The following is a 23,155-nucleotide window of genomic DNA, read 5'->3' as shown; positions in this document are numbered from 1 at the left end:
TGTAAAACAAGCAGCAGCAATAGCATCAGCCCAAAAATATAAAGGTAAAGAAGCAAAACTTAGCATGCTTCGGGCCGCCTCACACAAAGATCGGTTTCGTCTTTCGACAATCCCGTTTTGTTGAGGAGTGTAGGGAGCTGAGAAGTTATGACTGATTCCTTTGTCGGCCAAGAATTCTTCGAATTCTTTGTTTTTGAACTCCAGTCCATTGTCGCTCCGGATGTTGCGAACGACTTTCTTCAGCTGTACTTCAATCTGCTTGATAAATGTCTTCAGCTTGAGAGTCGCTTCATATTTGTGCTTCAGAAAGAACACCCATGTAAAACGCGAGAAATCATCAACAATGACAAGAATATACTTGCTACCGCCGATGCTTTCGATAGATGATGGACCACACAAGTCAATGTGAATTAACTCTAATAGTTCAACAACTTTAGTGTTTACAATCGATGGGTGACTTTGACGACTCTGCTTCCCCATTTCACACGCAGCACATAAATGTTATCGATCGAATTTGAGCAATGGAAGACCTCGAACATGACCACCTGTGACAAGTTTGTTGATATCCTTGAAGTTGAGATGAGAGAGCCTTCGGTGCCACAGCCAGCTTTCGTTAGATTTTGCTTTGGATAACAGGCAGATAGCTGGATTCCCTTTGATGGGTTTGAGGTTCAGGGGAAACATTTCGCCTTTGCGCTCCGATTTAAGAATAACTCTTTTCGTTTTCTTCTCAATTATTTCCGAACCCTCATCATCAAATGAAACCTTGAGACCGGTACCTCCAACAAGCTGAGATACACTGATGAGGTTGTGCTGTAGTCCTTCAACGTATGCAACCTTCCTAATCGTAAAATCACCATTTGTAATCATTCCATAGCCTTTTATGGTGCCGAAGGAGTTGTTCCCGAACTTGACATTTCCACCGTTTGAAAGAGACCTAAACTCCCTCAGCTCTTCCTTTCTTCCTGTCATGTGACGCGAGCAACCACTGTTAATGTACCATTCTTTGTCAAACTGCTCGTCACTAATAACCTGCAAAAAATAAGCAGATTTTGGAACCCAAAGTTTCTTAGGTCCACGTGAGCCTTTCACAGGAACAGGAATAGTAACAGAGATGTCAACAAGATATGTTCTTTTTATTAATGTTGTTTCATCTTTCCTTTTAATGGTGAAAACCTTAATTTTATTGGGATTTGTTTCTTTCGGTTTGGATTCTGGTTTAGGTATTTGGACTCTGGGATTATTTTGATTTGTTTCAACTGATGAAAACTTTGATTTTCCTTTCATATATGTTGATGATTTAGGTTTTTGAGTGCGAACAGAGTTAAATTTAGACAGAGGTTGAGAGGAATTAGAAAAATTAGAAGAAGAAAAATGAGAGAAGTTAGACTGAGATGATTTCTTGGCTTGAGATTCTAAGTAACCCTTTTGTTTTTGATCATTAGTGGGACCGAACCTAGATCTTTGGTCTCTTTTGCTCTCGGAACCGAACCTCTGCTTTCGGTAGATAGTGTTTTCTGAACCGAACCTTTGCTTTCGGTTGTCAAATTTTTCAGAACCGAATGTATTCTTTCGGTTGTTTTGACTTTCAGAACCGAACCTTTCTCTTCGGTTGTTAAGACTCTCTTGTGACCTAACAGTGCATTTCTCTGACTTTAGATTTCTTTCATGATAAGAGAAATGGGCATTTTTAGATTGCCATAACTGTTTTCTTTCAGAGAGATTCTTCTTGTATCTCTGATTCCTTTGTTGTTTCTGATTTCTCACCTGCTTCGGCTGACGATGGATATTCGCTTTTTGTTTTTGCTTTCTGTCAGCTGATTCACTTTGAACTGATGATGTGTCGCTTGAAGGAGTGACTTCTTTTGCAGAAACTCCTTTTTCTTCAGGAACATCTTTTGTACCACTAGTACTCGGCACGTCGAAGCTATCAGGTTTGTTCAAAGGTTCTGGCACATATCTGCCTTTAGTTTTCCATGAAGTCCTTTCTGACAGACCAACTGTTTCGTCAACATTGTCGATAGGAGCAGACCAGAAAAACTCATCACAACCATCAGCATTATCTTCATTTACAATAGCTGTGAGTTCGGCTGTCTGATGTTCTGTTACGCCTGTGACTTTATACACCTGATTTGGAGTTGTTCTCACTTTTTGGTATACAACAACCTTTTCTTCAAGGATCGGGGGCTTTTGTTGGGACAGACGAGCAAACTCCACAGAATTTTCTGAAATAAGATTTTTGTGGTTTTCGGGTTCGCTCTTGACAAACTCTGAACAGTCAACTGTGTCTTCAACATAAATTTCACTCATATCATCGTCCTCATTGAGCTCAGATGCATTTTCAACATCAATTTTATTTTCAGAACTCAGGTTGGCATTCAATGAGTCGAACTTTTGTATGGTTTCGGTTCTTAGTTTTAGTTTATCATTTTCATCCAAAAGATTTTTCAGCATGTCTTTATGGTCCTTGGACTTTATGAAAGATTCGATTTTGTCTAGACCATACATATATGTCGGATTAACATCCTCAGACGAAACAACACTTTCACAGTTATATGCTTCAGCGTCAATTTCATCCTCCTTAAACTCAAGGAAGGGCAAAATCATGCGATGAATTTTCTGCCCTATTTCACAGTTTAAATGAAGTTGAGTGATATTAGTGTAAAGACGCTTAGCAATTAAACAAAAGACATTTCTCTGTTTTAAAAGTTTTAAATTGTCTCTTTGTAAATAAATGTTTTCATCCTTGGATTTGATTAACTCCGACTCCTTTAGCTCGATCCACATCCTCCGTTCCTCATTCTTTGAAGATACCCTGCTTATTTGGTCAGTTAGGTTAGAATTGGTGACCCGTGTTTGAGTTAAACTGCTGTCTAGATGAGAGATTCTTGAATTAACATTTTTTAGTTCTTTTTCATATGAACTTTGATGGACTTTGAATGAAACAAAAATTGATTGTACCTTCTTGATTAATTCATCAAGCTCGTTAAACTGCACGCTGAGAGGTTTTTCTGTGAAGCACAAGTCCTCTCGCTCCTTTGTGTCTTCATTCCCACCATCTGTGTTGTATCCCCTCATCTGAGACACGTCTGACACAATTAAACACTTTCCACCGCTCACTTCACCTTTTGCAACATAGGCCTTTCCATGAGACGGCTTCCTGACTTCATTATCCTCAGAATCGGTTGACCAGACCTCCACGCCACCGAACTCATCATCCGCTACCGAACCCTGCACAATTAAAGCATTCATAGAGGGGTTAGCAGTGGATTTCTTTCTTTTGATCTCTTCCAGCTTTTTCAACAGCACAGTTTCTTCGTCTTTCTCCTCATCCTTTTCTGCCATTTTCTTGAGAACATAATCTTTGGCATAGTGGTTCTTTCCTCCACAATAATAGTAGTTCACACCCGAATCTCCTTCAGCTTTTGGTTCCTTCTTTGGTTCTTCTGCCTTCGGTTCTTCCCTAACCTTTTCAGAGCTGTAACTTCCCTGCCAGTTTCGGTTCTTATTTGTAGGGAACCTTTTCTTGATGAACCTCTTTGGGTTTGACACCATCATTGCATAGTCTTTAGAGGTAAGGTCATAATCCTCTAGGTTGAGGTCTTCATCTTCCATCACAACTTTGCTTTTGGATAGAAGGGCCAATGATCCCAAGCTTGAAACTACATTTTTCTCCTGTAACACAATCTTTTCTTGGGATTTCAAAATCCCTACCAGTTTCGCCAAAGAGTAAGATTTGAATTGCTCATGCGCTTTAACAGTGGACACAACCGCTCTCCACTCAGATCTGAGACCGTTTAAAAATGTAACCTTTTGTTCAATCAACTTCCTTTCAATATCATGTTTAATCATCTTACTAAGAAGATGATTGAAGCGATCGAACGTCTGAGTTACAGTTTCTTCAGGACTCTGCTTGAATTCACCAAATTCGGACAAAAGCAAAGTTTGAATGGAATGCTCGAGATCTTCATCCGTAGAATATAACTCTCGCAGCCTATCCCATATTTCTTTGGCAGTGCTGCATGAACTCACCAGCCTGAAAGTGTCAGATTGAAGAGCGAATCTGATTAGTCTCAATGCTTTAATATTGCACTGAAATTTATCTTTTTCGTCTTGAGCAATATCTTTAACATCTTTCAAAAGGTCATTATACTCCTTCTGAGTTTTAATAATTCTTGAAGTTGCTGAATGAGCGAATGGCCCAGATACGATTGCTTCCCAGATTAGATATCCATTGTCCTCAGATCCGATGACATAATCTTCAAAGTGATGTGCACAGACTTCGTAATCCTGGGTGTAAAGGATGGGAATCTTTGTCGTTGATCCAATGCTGTTTGAGATGTTAATTGGATTAGATTGTGACTCATCCATGCTTGATCGAAAAACCTGTTTAAAAGATCAGACTTGTAATATATTGAATTAGGGCAACACAAATAAATGTTGAGGTACGTCAATTATGGGATGACGGCTCAATAAATATCAGTAAATGCGGAATAACCCTAATCGCAAACTTTTTCACAGAAAAGAAGTGTATGAATTACACAGCCTCTTGCTCTGATACCAATTGATAAGTTATTAAATAAACTTGATGATCGATTAGATCTTTGTAACAGGTAGTGCGAAGAACAGAAAACAATAAATAAGACAAGTATGGATCACAATGTGTCGAATGATTAATTCAAACAATCCTCAGCAGAGCTCGACTAAGAACTTCCGCTGTAGAGGATTTAGGGTTACAAGAACAATAATAAAAACTTCTGAATAATTCTCTGATCTATCGTTACTATCGTTAACCTAAGATGCATGCAAACACCTATATTTATAATAAACCCTACTATACTCACGGATGGACATGCCCATTCCGGAGATACAAAAACGGACTAACAACCGAGCCCAATAGACGCACCATTCAAAACATGACCCAACAGATGTGTATGGATATTATAATGCCATGTATGAGGGTGCATCATCTTGGGTTTTTCATAGGGCTACCTGAGCGGAAATATGCTAGAGAACGAGTCACTTATGTGGAGTTTGTCAACATTCATAAATTGATTCCTCAAACACTCCAATACATTGTCAGTGAACTTGGGATTAAAACAAAGGTAAATTGGTGATCGCTCATATGTGGTTAGACATTGGATTACGGTCTCATACCACTACACACTGAGTACTACATTTAACGTTTTAAACTAAGTATTTTCTTGATGATTGAAACATGATAGTTTACATGTTCATCGATGAAGAACCACCAAGATGTGATATTTTTTGGCTAGATACACTTAAGAGGGATTGCCCTAAAAAATTGGGAATCTGCTTTATGATTTTGTCTTCGCCAATCTGGATTCAACTCTTGAAGATGCTACTAGCTAGATTTAGGAACACCATGTTGTTCGAATTCCTGAATCTTACATGTTACTAGGGCTAGAATATGCTAGAATGTTAGTTACATATTGGCAGATTGTAGGATGTAAATGAGAATAACTCTTGATGAAAATATTTTTCCTTTATTTTTTTTTTTGTGTATGTTTCTTTTATTGTGAAGGAAAACACAAGGAATGTATTTTTTGTTTGGCTTGTAAATATATATATATATATATATATATATATAATGTTATGTTTTGTTAGAACTGTATGGAAATTGTCATTGTTCATAAGTTTTGTTGCTGTTTTTCTATACATACACAGGGAAAATAGTCTATATTTGTACATAAAGGCAATTGTCCTTACTGTGTATTACCAAAGAGTTTATAATAAAATATCTTATTTACATTATAAATAAGATATGGATGATGAACTCATTTTTGTTCTGTATTAAGTGCAAATTTTGTCGTTATCAGATATGACATATGAACGTTTTGCTACCTCCACAGTAATATCATATGTATAAGGTAGTTGAATTTGTAGCTTATTAGAGGCTGCAGATTAATTATAACATTTATGATTGCAAATTTGAACTTATTTTTGTTCGTTGATGACTATATTGTCTTTTTATTTGTTGTTGAAACACGAGTTAGTTTGATCGAGAGAAACTGAAAATTATTGACCATTATTTGAAGATACCTATTATCTTCCAGATGCAATCATTGGCAACCCTGCTCCTGCTTTTGCTCCAATCAAATCATGATAGGATGCGGATGGATCAAGATCATATTGTGAATCACTTTAATTGTTCTTGTTGTAGCTCCAATGAAATAATGACAAACTACAGATATATCTGGATTGACAAATCTTATGAATCACTTTAATTATTTCCTTTGTAGTTAAACACTTTCTTTTTATTTGTTTGTAATATAATCAATGCTTTTGTAAAAAAGAATACCAACTAGTACTAAAAACATATAACAATATATATAGTGGCGGTTATTCAATATAATAACCTCCTGCACTCCATACATAACCATCTAGGCCACTTTCTTTATAACCGTATGCCCAAGTATTAATGTAACCATGTCCAATTATCTACTTAACATACTTGGTTTTGTAGATAAAATCGTGATAAAAATTGAGTGCTAGGGTGTCACACCCTCGAATCAGGACGGCAGAAACGCCTGGGGGCGGGTGACTTCATCTTGTAATATCATAACAATTGAATATGAATGAAACATAACAATAAAAAATCATACATTAAGGATACCAACATGTATTGTTTACAACATTAAATTTGTTCATGAAAATACATCCAAAATAACATAAGGTGTGATAATCCAAAAATACAACAAATGTCCAATGTCCATGGCTGAGAAAACCTGCACAATGCGTTCCTGAGAATACAAGTCGTTTGAAAAGCGTCAACATATATGTGACAACCATCAATTTCCGACCAATTCAAAGTCAGATAAAGCCAACAGGTCAAACCAGTCAACTCATCTAACCCTTGAATATTAGGGTTTACACTATGTTACTATCGCACAACTTACTATTTTAATAAGAAGTTATCACTGGGAAAGTTCATTCGTTCAGAAATTCTAAACCCTAATCGGGGTAAGTGATGAAACTATTCGATAAAACGTTATTCCATACCCTTCGGGGGCATATAACCATCATAACGAGGCTTAATGGGGTGTACGAACCTTGCTTTGCGAAGCTAAACATCCAGAAAGGTCACAAATGAAGTCTCTCTCAATATCTCTTTATCAATCTCTCTCTCTCTCTATCTCTCTCTCTCTCCTAAATCTCTCCCAAATATATTTCAAATCTCTCTCATAACCTCCCTCAACTTTTTATAGTGATTTGGGGGCATTCCGACCCTTAACTTGGCCAAAAATTGCACAAAACGGAGAGTTTACGTGAAAAACAGCTTTAAGGAGCCGAAACCTCTCAAGGAACCGAAACCTCTTAGACCGAAATCCTTCTATAGAACCGAAACCAAAGCCTGCTGAGGACTGAACCTTCCGAAACGAACCCGAACCCCTCCCTTTCGGGCCGAAACCCTGACTTCGCCTTCGACTCTCGCGCCTGACTTCGCCTTCGCTTCTCACCCAACACTTTCGCTTGCAAAATTACTCGGTTCGGCCAGCTTTCGGTTCCCAGCCCATGGACCGAACCTACCTTTGGTTCTAAGCACAAGGACCGAACCTTCGGCCCTGATCTCGCAGATTCCTTGTTTTTTTTCCTGGTTTTCAATACTTTTAGCGTTTTGAGCCCGTTTTTCGTGATTTTAACGTGGGATTTTCACCCAAACTTATAGTTTGATATATAAAACCCTATATTTTCATAATTTAAACACATTTTTGGGAAATCTTTATTTTAGAAGAAAATCTAGTGGGTAAGATATTGAGGTGGAGTGTTGACTTTACCTTAGAGTTGTGACACAAGCAACCCACCACACTCACTCCAGGGGCATACCCAGCCACTATTCCCCCATACCTAGTCAATCATTGTCCTTTTTACACTCATTTCCAGCCATAATCTTGATCAAAGGCTAGAAGGATCCTTATCTTTCCTCCCATTTCACTCACTTTTCACCAAAAAGCATAACCCATTCTCTCTCACTTCCTCTCACCAAGAATTGGAGATTTAAGGCTGATCTAGAGCTCTTCACACACCTTTGGTAAGTAAATATCTTCCCACATTTGAGTTCCTTACACTTCTTCACTCAAATCATGAGTTCCTTACACAAATATCGTCACATTTGTGTTAGATCTTCGAATCTTCAAGCATCATCTAAAGTGTTCTTGAGTTGAACACTTCCCTTCTTCATCATCCATTCACTGAAACCACACAAGGTGAGTTCATACCCGTATCTTTTCATGTTTTTCTTAAGTTTTAAGGGGGGAATACAAGTTAAAACACCAACAACTTAACTAAACTCAATCATCAGCTTCCAACAGAAAAGTTAATGTTCATTCACGGACTGTGTTGAACATCTTAAACTTTTTAGTTTTCAAAACTGTATTAGAGGAAAATCTTTCAGGTTTATACCTTTAAAATGACTACTTGCACATATTCACACTATTTGTCTACAATTTTTGGCGATTTTTACAAAACTGCCTATCAATGTAGCTACAAATTCGGACTAGTCTGTGAATATGAACGTTTTCACACCAGTTATGATCTTCTAAAAATCATGATAAAAATTATGAATGAACTAGACACAATTTCTAAACTCTCAGAATTTAAGGAATCAATTTTTGACTCTGTATGATTTTTCTATAATTATTCCAAGAAAAGGAACAGAAAAGATAAAACTAGCAAATGGTTGATAACTCATTTACACCTTGTAACATGCTGAGCAAGGTGTGTATTCTCATATATAAATACATGTTGGTTATATTACATGTCTTTTACCTCATTATAAAGGTTCACATCATATACTAAGAAGATTTCTACCATTACCAAACGTTTTTGATAAGCTATAATATGTATAGTTTATGTTTCCATTAACACAACAAACACATTTCGGAAGGTTTTATTCCCATAGAAAAAGGTTGTACACTCATGCACACTACACGTAAACTTGTTAACGTAAATTGTGAGACATTCTTCTCAGTACTCTTAGAGTACGGGTTAAAATTTCCTGGTAGTTACAACCAGAGTCTCTTGTAGGGAGAACGTGATAGTTGTGTATAGATCTATATTGGGTTTGACAAACCCACACCTTAGCTGCATGCAACAGCTAGACCGGCAGGTCTGGGGTGACAAATGTCACTTAACATTTCGACGCCTGAGAAACGTCATGGCAGGTTCATTAGTCATAGTATGGTTATAGCGACTCACATAGGGAGTTAACAACACATAAATTTTACGGGGATTTTCTCAAACTAAAGGGTTTTGTGTCAATTTAAAATCACTTTTTGTATCAATAAGTATGGATATTACTTGTACACTTTCGGTCTTGGAATTAAAGACCAAACATCACTTTTGTAAGGAAAATATTGGATTTTTCTTGGTAACACACAACTCATTACAAATATTGATTTTCAAACTCTTCATCTAAAAAGCTTATGAACTCACCAACTTAATTGTTGACACTTTTTCAAAACTACTTGTATTCTCAGGAAATCAACGAACCCAGGTAACCACAAACTTTTGAGGATGGAACGCTACGACGTCGAACAAGTATTTTTACATCATGTTGTAATCAATCATTTTGAAAGAAGTAACACTTGAAACCATGTAATTGTTTTCCAATTATATTTATGATTGGTTGTATTGCTTTGATCACTATTGTACTAGTTGTTATGATAATATACATGAAGTCCGCCACCCCCGGACGTTTCTGCCATCCTTGGTTTGGGGGTGTGACAATATAAAATGTTGATGAGTTAATAAGCATGTTTGTAAGAAAAACTTTGTAATAGTTTGTAAGCTCCAGAAAATCCAATATTTTCTGTAAAAAAAATAGTTTGAGAGTCTTGTTTAAAATCGTCTGTGTTTGCATGTGTATACTTTGTTTGAAAATTTCATAGAGAGTGTTTCAGAAAATCCTATATTTTCTGTTTATACAAAATATTGTCGTCTTAAAACCCTAAGACCAGAGTGATGAGACTAGTGCAAAATAGGAGGCACGTAGTTTTGTACTTTGTAAAACGTGTAGAGTGTATGTCTTGCATAAATTTTTAAAATGATGATGTTATTCTCTATGTGAGTCGTTACAACCATATTCATGTGACAAGAGCACCTGTCTTGACGTTCTTCAGGCATTGGTTTCGAAAGATAATTGTCACCCTAGACTGGCCTGTCTAGCTGTAGCGAACATCTCAGGTGTGAGGGTGTCACACCCCATATAGATCTATACACAATATCCCGCTCTCCCTCCAGGAGACTCTGATTGTAACTACAAGACTTACGATGTACGCTAGGTAGGTACGAGTGAAGGAGTGTCTCACAAGAGCCTTAATGAAAATTTACGCACTTATTGAATCCCGTTGTTTAACGTTATAAATCATGTTATTAGTGTATATTTTCGACTGCCGTTTATGACGCACAACTTTTGTATCAGGAAGTGAGTTTTTGTTCACCAAATTGATAGATTTATTTATAACATTATTTTTATAAATAATTAAAGTTGGAACTAATATAATTAGGCATTTTTACCATAATTGACAGAATAATCCATTTTTATCGTAAGAGTAAAAAATGGCCAATTATTATTGAAAATGTTACTTTTATATAAATAGACTTAGTATTGAATATTGAAATAACATCACTAGTGTCAATAGACTGTTTTGTATATGATTTCTGTCAGTTGTTCATTATTGTGTTTCATTTTTTCATGTTTTACTTCCAAAATATTAAGACAGTTCAAACATCCATAGTCGATCATACTTTTGGAAGTAAGTAGTGAATTAAGACTATCATGAATCAGACTGTAGATTGTCTAAGGGTTTAGACATAGCAAAGGTTTGCTGCAGTATTCATGAATACTTTTGAAATAGGGATTTAAGTATTGGATGAACCCACGCTCAGAGAATTACTTCATTCAATTTTTATTAATCAGGTTGCATACACGAAGACCTTGCTCACTAAGTTTGGAATGGTGTGAGACTCAAAAGCAAAGGTTCCAATAGCATTCAGAATGAAACTAACACCATCTCTGGAAAAAACAGCAACTGATATGACTCTTTATCGTCAGATGATAGGATCATTGATGTATCTAACCGCTAGTAGACCAAATATCATGTTTTCCGTTTGTTATTGTGCTAGGTTCCAAGCGAATCCTGGAGAACCTCACATACCGCCAGTCAAAAACATCTTCAGGTACTAAAAACAAACCTCCTCGCTTGGCATTTGGTATCCAACAACCTCAAGACTCTCCATACAAGCGTTTTCAGATGCTGACCTTGGAGGATGTGGATTAGATATAAAAAGTACAATCGGAGGATGCCAATTTCTTGATGACAAACTTGTCAGTTGGCAATCCAAGAAGCAAACTATAATGGCCCAATTTCTAGTATGTAATTTTAATATAGTTTTTTCCCTTTCTTAAAGGTAGTCGACGAGTCAGTGGCCTGACTCGTCGAGTAGAGACGTGATTTGCTTGCACTTTTAGCGAACGACTCGACGAGTCCATATTCCGGACTCGGCGAGTCCGCTAGTCTGGATGAAACCCTAATGCACCCTATTTAAACAACCTTATGAGCCCTAAACCAGACTCCATCACCTTCAAAACGTCCCTTGCAAAACCTTAGCATTTCCTTTAGCAATTTTTGAGTATTTCTCACCTTGTGAAGGACATTGGTGCATTTTGGGTGTTAGAAGGAGAAGAGAGAAGAGGGGTATTCAAAGAGAGCAAAGAAGATCCGAGTTTTGGGTCACATTTCAGTTCCCATTAAGGTATAAGCTCAAATCTTTACTTACTATCATTTAGATCTCCTTAAAAGCTTGTTATTGTTATTTTGGGCCATTTCTTGACTTTGATGTCTATTTGAGAAGTAGTGGAGTTAAATGGGCTTCGGATCTAGGCATTTTAGAGTTTCATAAGCTCAAGGTTGCCACCTTTATTGAGCCAAGCTCCTATTCCAAACCTAGATCTCCACTTTTAGCATATTTAGGGTAGTTAAGCTCAATATTATCATGCATGCACGTAAAGTTAGAAACTTTACGTAAAAAGCCAACCCTAGGAATCCATATCTATGAATTGGATGCACTGAAATTAAATGTATAGTGTTAGCATCCATGGGACTCGATGAGTTGCCCTCAGGACTCGGCGAGTCGGTTCATGCTCAAGAGCAGACTCGATGAGTTGTTCATATAACTTGGTGAGTCACACACTGGACGTGTTCATATGATGAAGGAGAACTCGATGGGTTGTTTATACAACTCGGTGAGTCGGATGAAGTTAGATTCGACGTTAGAATGGAGGAAAAACGCGTCGAGTTGTTGCCAAACTCGACGAGTTGACACGAGTAGAGGATGAGAAAAGGTGTTAGGGACTCGGCGAGTTGGCGGCCCAACTCGGTGAGTCCAGTCAACTAAAACTTGACTTTGACTAGGAAGTCGACTTTGACTTGGATGTTGACTTTGACCAGGGGTAAAATTGTTATTTCACCTTGAGGTTTGTTATCAGTATTTGATTTAGTGTTTATGGGATTTATAGCCGCGGAGTTCCGGAGCAGCAGTCAGAGAGTTGCAGATTTAGCACCTCAGCAGCCAGCGATACGAGGTGAGTTTCCTTCCAGTAGGAATGGGTCTACGGCCACAATGCTGAACCATATTAGTTACCAGTAGTTATGTACGTCGGTCCGACGTACTAGTTCAGTGTGCTTGATGTCTTTGTGATTCATGCATGTTTTGTGTAGTATGCCGGGCAAGCCCGATTCAGTATGTGAATATGCTACTTGTTCATGATATGTTATATTCAGTTTATTCTGGACTTCGGTTCGATGCCGGGAGGGGCCCGATGCAGTGGGCGGGGCTAAAGATATTCCGGAATTCGGTCAGATGCCGAGCGGGGCCCGATGCAGTGGGTGTGGCCCAAGTTATTTCGGGCTTGGGTTCGATGCCGGGCGGGGCCCGATGCAGTAGGCGTGGCCCAGTATGTGTTATTTGTATTATTATGGTATGTGGTAGTTTGGGGGAGCTCATTAAGATTCGTGCTTACAGTTTCAGTTTTTGGTTTCACGTACTTCCACATGTAAAGGGAAGAGCTCGGGATGATACATGGCACACACCATAGTTTTAGGTTTGCCGGGGAGTTAGACTCTGATATTTTGATATGATCTTGACACTAGTTTCGATTTGATAAACTTGTTGTGACATTTTGAGATGCATGATTCATGGTTTTTATATTTTGATACTTGATATTATGGTTTAGTAAAGTTGTCAAACAAAATTTTTTGGGTTGTATTTCTGGGATGTTACACAAACTTGTGTATCCTTATCAACAACTGAGGCTAAATATATAGCTGTTGCCTTATGCACATCCCAAGTTATTTGGATTCAAATTCATGTTCATGACTATGGCTTAAGTATGAAAATAATTCCATTGTACTGTGACTCGGAGATTGCCATTCGTATTTGTCACAACCCAATGAAACACTCAAAGACGAAACACATAGCACTGAGGTATCATTTCAATAAGGATCACATAGAAGATGGCAATGTTGAAATTCACTTTGTAAAATCCTCTAATCAGTAAGTTGACATATTCACAAAAACCATGCCTGAAACAACCTTCAATAGAATTCTTCAAGGCCTAGGAATGATGAAAGCCAATTCTGTTCCGAAACCACTTTTGCATACATAATGTTTACACTGCGAATCAGTGCAGACATTTGCAGTAGTTCATAGTCCATTGTTCATTCGCAGTCTACTTTAATGCTGTGAATCGATGCGAACGCTCATAGTAATTCGCAATCAACTTTTCATTTGTGGTTTGGATTTTCCAATATACTTTTGTACATTATGTATACTTTTTCTTATTTTTTTTCGTTTTTCAATCTTTTCTGTTTTAATTTCTTTTTTCAGAAACTTTCAAAATACAAAAATATTTTATTTGTGTTTATTTTTATTTCTTTTATTTTCACAAATCACAAAAAAACCAAAAATATCTTAAGAAGATCATGGAGGAACAGGTTCGTATCATATCTCAATTCGTGTGATGGGGCAGGTATCAATCTCTTTATCTATATATTAGCTAAGTGTCCCTAGAAGCATGGTGATGCATGTTGTCTGAAGCTTTAATCGACTCGATGTGAAGTCTTAATGAACTGATCCTACTAATCATTTCTTTTCAACCAAGCTGTTAAATTCACATTAGTCATGAGCTACCTTACTCTTCTCATTTTGAGTTAAGAGTTATTTGTTTGGTCACTTTCGCCTAACAGAGGTACATTCACTTCTTTGGAACCACCTTCATGCTTCTCCACTACCTTTGCACTCAGGAATGTAACCCTTTAGACTCTCAGCTATACCACTGAGGTTTATAATTACACAACATTTGTGTTAATGATCTTGAAACGAATGATTTATTAATGTATTATGTAAATAATATAGTAATTAGAAATCATACTATTTAGTTAATGGTTAATCAGAAATTAATTGGAATTTATTAAATTAATTAAAAGTGCAGGGGCTGCTTGGTAATTTATTGATAATTGAGGAGCTCTAGAACCCTCCTAAGAGGCGTCGACGAAAATCTTCTAGTGAAGCCCTAGAATTTTCATCTAAGGGCTTGTAGATGGAAGGTTTGAGGCTTCCTTGGTCCTTAAGTAGAGCAATTAGGGTTTCCTACTCTTAACTCTAGCTTTGGCTCTAAGTTACCTCACTATATAAAGATGCATTCCCTTATGAATTTCGACCACTAGAAACCCTAGAGAGTTATAGCCAATATTTGAAGCGTCTCTCATCCTCTTGCTAAGTGTGTTTGTGATTTATTAGAGGTATTACACTTGTGATACTTGCTCTCAAGCTTCAAGATCTAAAGGGTTTTGGATTGTTATTACAATATAACAATATAAGGTATGTTTCATAACCCTTTATTTTTATGATTTTTGATTATTATCTATAGATTTAGGGTTTGCATGTCGTTGTTTATATGGTATATTCCATTTTAGAGACATAGATCTTTTTAGTGTTGGATGCACACATAGAATTGTATGTTATGCTAAAATCCATCAGGGGTATCAGAGCGTTGGTTTAGTTTTCAATTGAACTGGTACTAATATGAACTTGAACAAGTAAAAGTATTTCAGAATCTGCGTTCTGTTCCGCCACCTCGACGTGGTGTTCTTAACCACGACGTGGTGCCTGTGATTTTTGCCTTGCCATGACGTGTTAATTGTTTACCACGACATGTTAAGCTGTCAGATGTAAAATATTTTTGTTTTCGATATGTTTTGAAATTGATTAGGATAATTACAATTTATAATATTGTTTAATTGTGTAAACCTAAATATTTTGACTTGTAATTTGATATCCTTATCTAAAATTGATGAATTGATGATTAGTTATCCATGTAATTTAATTAATTGGATATGAATTTTGAAAATTTAAAATATGACCTTAGTATTTTTAAAAACTTTAAAAATACACCATTATAATATATGTAACATTAAAAGTCTAATATATATATATATATATATATATATATATATATATATATATATATAAAACACAAGTCAGTCGAACCGATAGTATGGCTCATTCATGAAGCCGATCTATAAGGGGGGGGGGATAAGGAAACTGCCTATAAAATAGTAGTTGAATGCGTGTCCACTCACACCTAGCGCTTCCTTGATTGATGGAGGTTTGTTAGTGGAACGGGTTTGACAGGACACTTAATTCTTATTAATACGTATAACGAAATTAATAATGTAACTAAATGTTTTTTACATAAATTTCCAATCTTAGTTACTTTAGGAAAAATGTGAAAATGATGCCATCGCACGAAATTGCATATTGCACTTTATATAAGTCATTAGTGGAGTGTGTGTGGTTAACGAGGACACAAATATTGATTAATAAAGGGTTTAAGTGGGTGTCTCATTGTTCAGTCTAATAGATTGCGTCATGGGCTCGGTCCGTAGCCCAGTTTTGATTGCCGGTATTGGGCCTGTCCAACCATGCATGTTTTTGTACTAGGGTTTAGTATATAAGCTGCATGCATGCAGTCTGTGACAAACCGAAATTTCCACTCTGTACAAACTATATCACTTCAATAGAAGTTATAGCAGTCACAGTTAATTTTCAGACTTTTTCGTGTAAGTTTGAGTAATTCAGGGTTTACACTTCAGGAGATATCAGGAGAGTGGATGCACTAGGGTTTAGTGCAACACTGTTATTCCAACACTCTCTTATATTAGAAATCATTTCTGGAATAAAAATATTTTCTGCCAAAAATATCTCAAGACTATAAATAGAATTCTGAACCAAATTCATTCATTATTCGCATTTCCAACTAGAGAAAAGCCATTTTCTCTCTCACGGATCTTTGGGTTTTTATACCAAAACATGAGTAAATCTTTCTAGTAGTGTTAGAAAGCTTATTATGTGTTTATAACATGATTTAGATGGCTAAATCACTAGATTTAGGAGTTTACTCCCCAAGGTGTTCGTGGGCGGTAAACTCCCGAAACAATGCCTAGACCTTCCCTTGTGATATGATACTACCTTGGACTCATATATATGTGTGTTAGGGACATGAAAGCAACCAAGAATCATCAACTTTTGGGTGTTCACGGCCCAAGAAGATCTTGGACCGTGAACTCCAAAATCTTGGACAAAAGAGTGCTTTTAAGGCACCTAAAGCCTTAGACATTTACTAGTAATTGTTTCCACTTAAATGAAGGACCAAAACACATCAAAATCACCCCTGAAAGTGAGTTCACGGTCGTAATAAGGTCCTTGGGCCGTGAACATCAAAGAAGGGCACCAAAGTGTGCCTAAGGCCTTCATATGCTTGGGATAAAAGTTTGAGACCTATACTACATGTGAATAAGACTTGAAAGCATCAAAAACACCCATCCTTAAGAGTTTACGGCCGCAAACTCTAAAGGAAATGGACTTAAGGCCGTAAACTCATCAAAGGGGTGTTTCTATGCCTTAAACCCTTCCAAGGATTTAACCACCAAGTTGGAATAATTCTAGGAATCATTTAGAACTTCAAAACATCCTCAAGAGTTTACAACCGTAAACTCCATGTGTGAGGATATATGGAGAGTAAACTCATATATGGGGTCCTTTGGAACCCTAAACCCAAGTACCTTGTCCCACAATATCTTAGATGCAATCCTTAGGGCTTAAAACACTTATATAAAGTGTTTATTATGTTCTAGGATGTCTTAACATTATCAATTAGTAATTTAAGACTAATTGAGTGGATATATGTGTGATTATATGTTCATTAGGATCGTAGTGTGTGTACAAGTCCTCTTTTGACACCTAACAATCCTACACCGTCGAGTTCATCCAAACCACCATCTACAGGTGAGTTCATACCCCTAATCAATGTTTCAAATGATTTAAATGCTTTAATGGGGGGGGGGGATACAAGTAGAAAATAGCATGTTATTAAATCATCTATATGTATTTTATAACTGTGTTTTCATTCAATAGATTTCACATACTACAAAATGTGATGAATGAAATGGTTTTCTATCTTTAAAATACTGTGTTATCAAATGTATTACTTTTGAAATATTTATCAAAATGACATCAAGTCACCTTTATATTTGTTCAAAACGCTTAGATGTCTTACAAAACCATTTTTCATTCTTGAACTAAACTATGCATATACACTTATATTCTTATATATGTAATGATGTAATAGTTTACATCTTTCATTTAGTTTCCCACACCCTTGAGTAGTAAGAGTGTATAAACCTACTTGAACAACCAATTACCTTTCAGTTAACTATCATAGGGATAGTTAGAAGATATCGAACATTAGTCCTATTAAGAAGTGTCACACAAAAGTCAGTTCATTCATGAGTCTTTACTAGTACCTTACCTGATACGTGAGTACCTTTACATATGCTTACATCATACATGAATACGCTTACAAGAACACATTACATGAATACCTTTACGTAGATACAATTACCTGTGTATACTTATAGGAATACTTGAAACTCAATTTGTGGAGATGATTTATTAGTATTTTCAGTAAATCACCCAGCCCATCCCAGTTCAACGGGAGTCAGTTACGGGATTAACCATTCCTGGAACCTACTGTTTGCTACAGTGGTTAATTGGACAATCTTCGGGTGTTCATTAGGTTATCTAGTTCGCTTATCGCGATGTAGAGTCAGTTACGGGACTAACCATTCCTGGAACCTACTGTTCGCTACAGAGGTTAATTGGACAATCTTCGGATGTTCATTAGGTTGTTATTACTTATATTAGGAGACGGTTACAGGACTAACCATTCCTGGAACCTACTGTTCGCTACAGAGGTTAATTGGACAATCTTCGGAGGTTCATTAGGTTATTTACTTCGACTACATCGATGTAAAGTCAGTTACAGGACTAACCATTCCTGGAACCTACTGTTCGCCACAGAGGTTAATTGGACAATCTTTGGATGTTCATTAGGTTATACCTTTCACTTCAACGATGTTGTGGTAACCCTGGTAATCCAAGGGTAATACTTACATGATTATACTTTTTTCCTGTTTACTTTAATTGTGATACTTTCACATAAGTGATGAGTTAGACTAACTACTTTAGTACTAGTCAATAGAAGGAAAAACTATCATTTTACTTACAAAATATTCGAGTCTTGGTAGAAAACTACATCTCAAACTAATAGAAAATAAGGGATTTTCTAGGGCTTTTCATACTTATATCAACATTTTCATTTAAAGGTTTACATGACTTTTAAAACAGCTTTTCAAAGAAAGACAATGACACTTAAATACTTATGAATTCACCAGCTTTAAAGCTGATACTCTCTTTCAAAATAACTTGTATTCTCAGGTCATCAGTAGACAGGTACGGTGGCCAGGTTTTGAGAAGACGAAGCAGACAAGTCTCGTCTTTTATTTTGATTGTATATTTTTGGTGTCTTATTACAATGAAAGAACACACATATATTAAAACTTTACTTATAATGCAATGGATGATGTTGTTGCTTGTTTACTATTTTACACTGTTGTGATACTGTACATGACGTCCTCCACCCCTGAACGTTTCCGTCGTTCGTGGTTTTGGGGGTGTGACAGATTGGTATCAGAGCATTGTTTATAATGAGTATAGTATATCAACCCATAAAAGATATACTAACTATAAATACATAGGGATTAAAACACTCTGTCTAAGAGTTATACTTTTAAATAATAAAATATTTAATTAAGTATACGTGCCTGCATTCATACTAAAATCAGTGTCACAATGACAAGAACAAAAGTATTATGATTTTTGAATATCACAAGTAAGCCTGGGGATATATGGTCAGTCTTGGGAATGGCATAGCTTGATCAACTATGCTGGTCCGAGGAGTGATTAGCGTATGCCCAAGAATGGTTGTGATGTGGCAACAAGTCTAAAAACTTACCAACACAACCATAATGAAATACCATAGGGGTGTTTGGTCTTACTGTAATTATCTTAGTCAGTTCGTCTATTTAGCTATTTCTTATATCCCTTTTCTCGCGTAGATTTTAATGGCTGGATTTCACCACGGCGATCCGTACTTCCCGAACCAAGGCAACGCTGGTTGGCTAGAGGCAGAACCAGAAGATGATCACCCAATCCCTTTGGATGATCACCATGCTGAGGGTTTTTCCGATGGTTCTGACTCGGAGCCTGAAGTCAACAACCTACCCCCAGATGCTCAAAACCCAAACCTGAACCCCCGTCCCGCATTTCAAGGACCCACACCTCTGTGGGCCATGAACTTGAATACATGGAGTCAGGAACAAGGTCAACCCATTCCATACAATGGAGACCGAAGTTTCTACAACCTCACTGAGGGAGGTTCTGCTGACAGGGTCCTACTCATCATGGTTCGCAGAATTTCTAGAAACACGATACTCGGTCAAGCAACTATTGACCGGGTCGTGGAGATTGAAGCCAACTCTGGCGTTAACACTGTCCACATTCGCCAACTAGAGTCTGCTCATGAAAGGACTCTGGTCCGCAATGCAAATCTGCAGAGGGAACTTGCTGAAGTTAGGGAACTTCGAGCTCAGCAAGTGAGAGCTGACAGACGTATGAGGGACATGGAACGTCTACTATCGGGATCAAGAACTCATGCTAGCAGTTCTCGTCGCCGATAGAATCTCATCGACTCATCTTTTGGATATAACCTAGTTTATGTAAAACTTTGGTCTAATTTCCTATCTTTATAAATCTTAGACCTGTTAGGTCTTGATCTAGTCTTAAATCTGTCAAAATTTTCCATCTTGGTTGATGTAAGGCCTACTTCTAGGCCATTTTTCCCGAACTTGTTACATCTGTAATTCCAATATTATTGACAGATATCTAATCTTATGGAAATCATTATCCAAATGCTGTCATCTTCATTTAGTCATTCTATTCATTATGTTGTTGGACTATGGGGAGTTAGTACATGAAACACTTTCATTATTCATTTATTGTTATCCATGTCGTCATCTTTTAAACGTATAGTTAAAGATGCCGCCACGCAAAAATACAAGGCGTAACCCAAACAACGAAGCACCGATACCACCACCTCCACCACCACCTGACCCTATTCAACCACCTACTCCTTTCGATGCCAACATGTTCCAGGCAGCTTTCACAGCAGCAGTTGCAGCGGCTGTGTCAGCAATCAACGCTCCTGTCCCTAGTGGATCGAGATCAGGTGCACCTCCCTCGAACCACGGCGAAAGCCATGGGCACCCTCGGGAATGCACCTATAAGGACTTCACAAAGGCCAAACCCCGCAGCTTCAATGGTACTGGTGGGGTTATGGTGTTAAGGAAATGGATTGAAAAGATGGAATCTGTCTTTAAAATCTGCGGATGCCAAGAAGGCAACAAGGTCAAGTTCGCAGCTTGTACCTTCTCTGACAGAGCACTAACATGGTGGAGCGGCCATGTTAAGTATCCGACTTTGGTGGTGGCGTATTCCATCAGCTGGGAAAAGTTGAAAGACATGCTGATGAAAGAGTACTGTCCTCGAGGTGAAGTACAAAAACTCGAGCAGGAATTCTGGGGTCTTCAAATGGTTGGATCCGACATCACGACCTACACAAATAGGTTCTGTGATCTGGAAAACCTATGCCCTGATATGGTTGCTCTTGAGAGCAAGAATATAGAGAGATATATCTGGGGACTGTCGCCCCAGATCCAGTCGAGTGTGTTAGCTTCTAGGCCTATTACTTTCGATAGCGCCAAAGAACTGGCACAATCTCTCATAAATCACCGAAAACCTCAGAACCCAACAATTGTGACATCCCCATATTTCTCGGCCAGAAAAGACCGATTTAATTTATGCTTTTTAAAATAAAATCAGAGAAATCTTTTTATAAGATATTGCGGAATTGGTCCCCAAACAATATATGATAAAAGTTTATCAAAATCCTTCATTAAGAAGGTATATATTTTCCATATATATATATCAAAACCTCGGGATGTCATGTTCCAGAACAGATCAAAAGCATAAACAAGACATTATAAGCCTTTCAACAGTTATTTACAACTACTGGCCTATAATCCAAAAATCTCTCGTCATCCTCCGACTATGCTCGGGGTCCACTACCTGTAATCATAAAACTGAGTGGGTCAGGCTTGGGAGCCTGGTGAGCATATAGGGTTTTCAACCCACAGTAATAATATACTTATTAAGTTCACCAATCAACAATAACCCTGATTACCCATTCCCGTTGTCCTCACTTTACGTCCCTAAACACCTATCACAAGGGACCTAGCCTAAGGATTATCATCGGGATGGACACTACTGCTAAGGGGTTTCCTCAGCCATACATGTCCTTAAGGCAACCATGAGGGGGATGAAGTACGCCAATGAACATTTAATTCATCAACACCTACAAGTTGCGAACCTGCTAGTGTTCCACTGGACTATCTAGAAAGTCCATGGTCGTCCTCTATACTTCGCTAGATGACTACAACAACAACAACAACATCGACATCGACATCGAGGCCTCTCACCATTTTAACACACATCAACTATTTCATCTACCCATGTTCTACCTAACGTATTTTGTAGATAAAAAGCATATACAGTTTAAAACATGTATAAAACATCAATTCAACAGTCACCTCGAATAAACAATTAGCATATTTACACATAACACGTATTTCAAGGTAAATACTTCATATCTATGTGTAAATTGAAAGTAACTACACACTCACTTATTTTGGTGAAAATCGGGCAGCAATTCGTTTCCTAAAACGATCGTTTCTAATAAAACCGGGAGTTTTATTGAGAAACCGGGCTCTGCAAAAGTCGGGCTTCGAAACCGAAAAGATAAATTTTCCGGGCTTCTCGGGCACTTCGTGGGGTATTCCGGGCTTTACAATTGATACCGGGGCTTTGCGGGATGTTAAGATGAAGAAAATATGGAGAGAGGGGCTAAAAATGGCTAAATTCCAAAAGTAACCGGAAACCCTCGCAGGTACCCTTCTATTTATAGGGTCCGAAGTTTGATCCAACGGCTGAGAAGTCTCCGGATCCGACGGCTAAGAGGCTTCGCAGAGGGGGTCTCGCACATGCCTCGCATGGCTCGCACCTGGCTCGCACATGCGAGGGCTCGCTGTCGGCTTCTAAGTGGACCGCGGCTTGCTGGCGCACCTGCGAGGCTCGGAGCTAGGCTATGCGAGGCTCGGACACACGCGGCAGCTGGGCGAAGCTTCGGCTGGGGAGCTAGCTGCTTCGGATTGGGCCTCCTCCTCGGTCGAATCAGAAGAGGGCACGTGGCTCGCATGACTCAGCAGCCTCGGTGACTCAGCAGCCTAATGACTCAGCAGCCAGGTGACTCAGCAGGACACGTGTCACTTTCTAAGCGAGGGTGACGTGGCAAAGTGTGACTATGCGAAATTTCTCGGTTTTCGCGCCAAAACTTCTAAAATCCATAACTTTCGCATACGAGCTCCGTTTTTGACGTTCTTTATATGCACGCGTAGCTAAAATTACGATCTAAAACTTCCGTTTAGACTTTGTCGGCTAATTTTGACTTGAAATTTTATATTATTATTTTTAACAGACCGGGACAGGAAATCCGTTAAAAATTCATAACTTCTTCATCCGACGTCCGTTTTCGTCAGACTTTTTACCGTTGTGCTCC

Source organism: Lactuca serriola, chromosome 2 (assembly GCF_051521515.1).
Source record: "Lactuca serriola cultivar US96UC23 chromosome 2, Lser_US96UC23_V15, whole genome shotgun sequence".
NCBI lineage: Eukaryota > Viridiplantae > Streptophyta > Magnoliopsida > Asterales > Asteraceae > Lactuca > Lactuca serriola.
The sequence above is the reverse complement of the archived record's forward strand: the minus strand, read 5'-3'. Positions refer to the sequence as shown.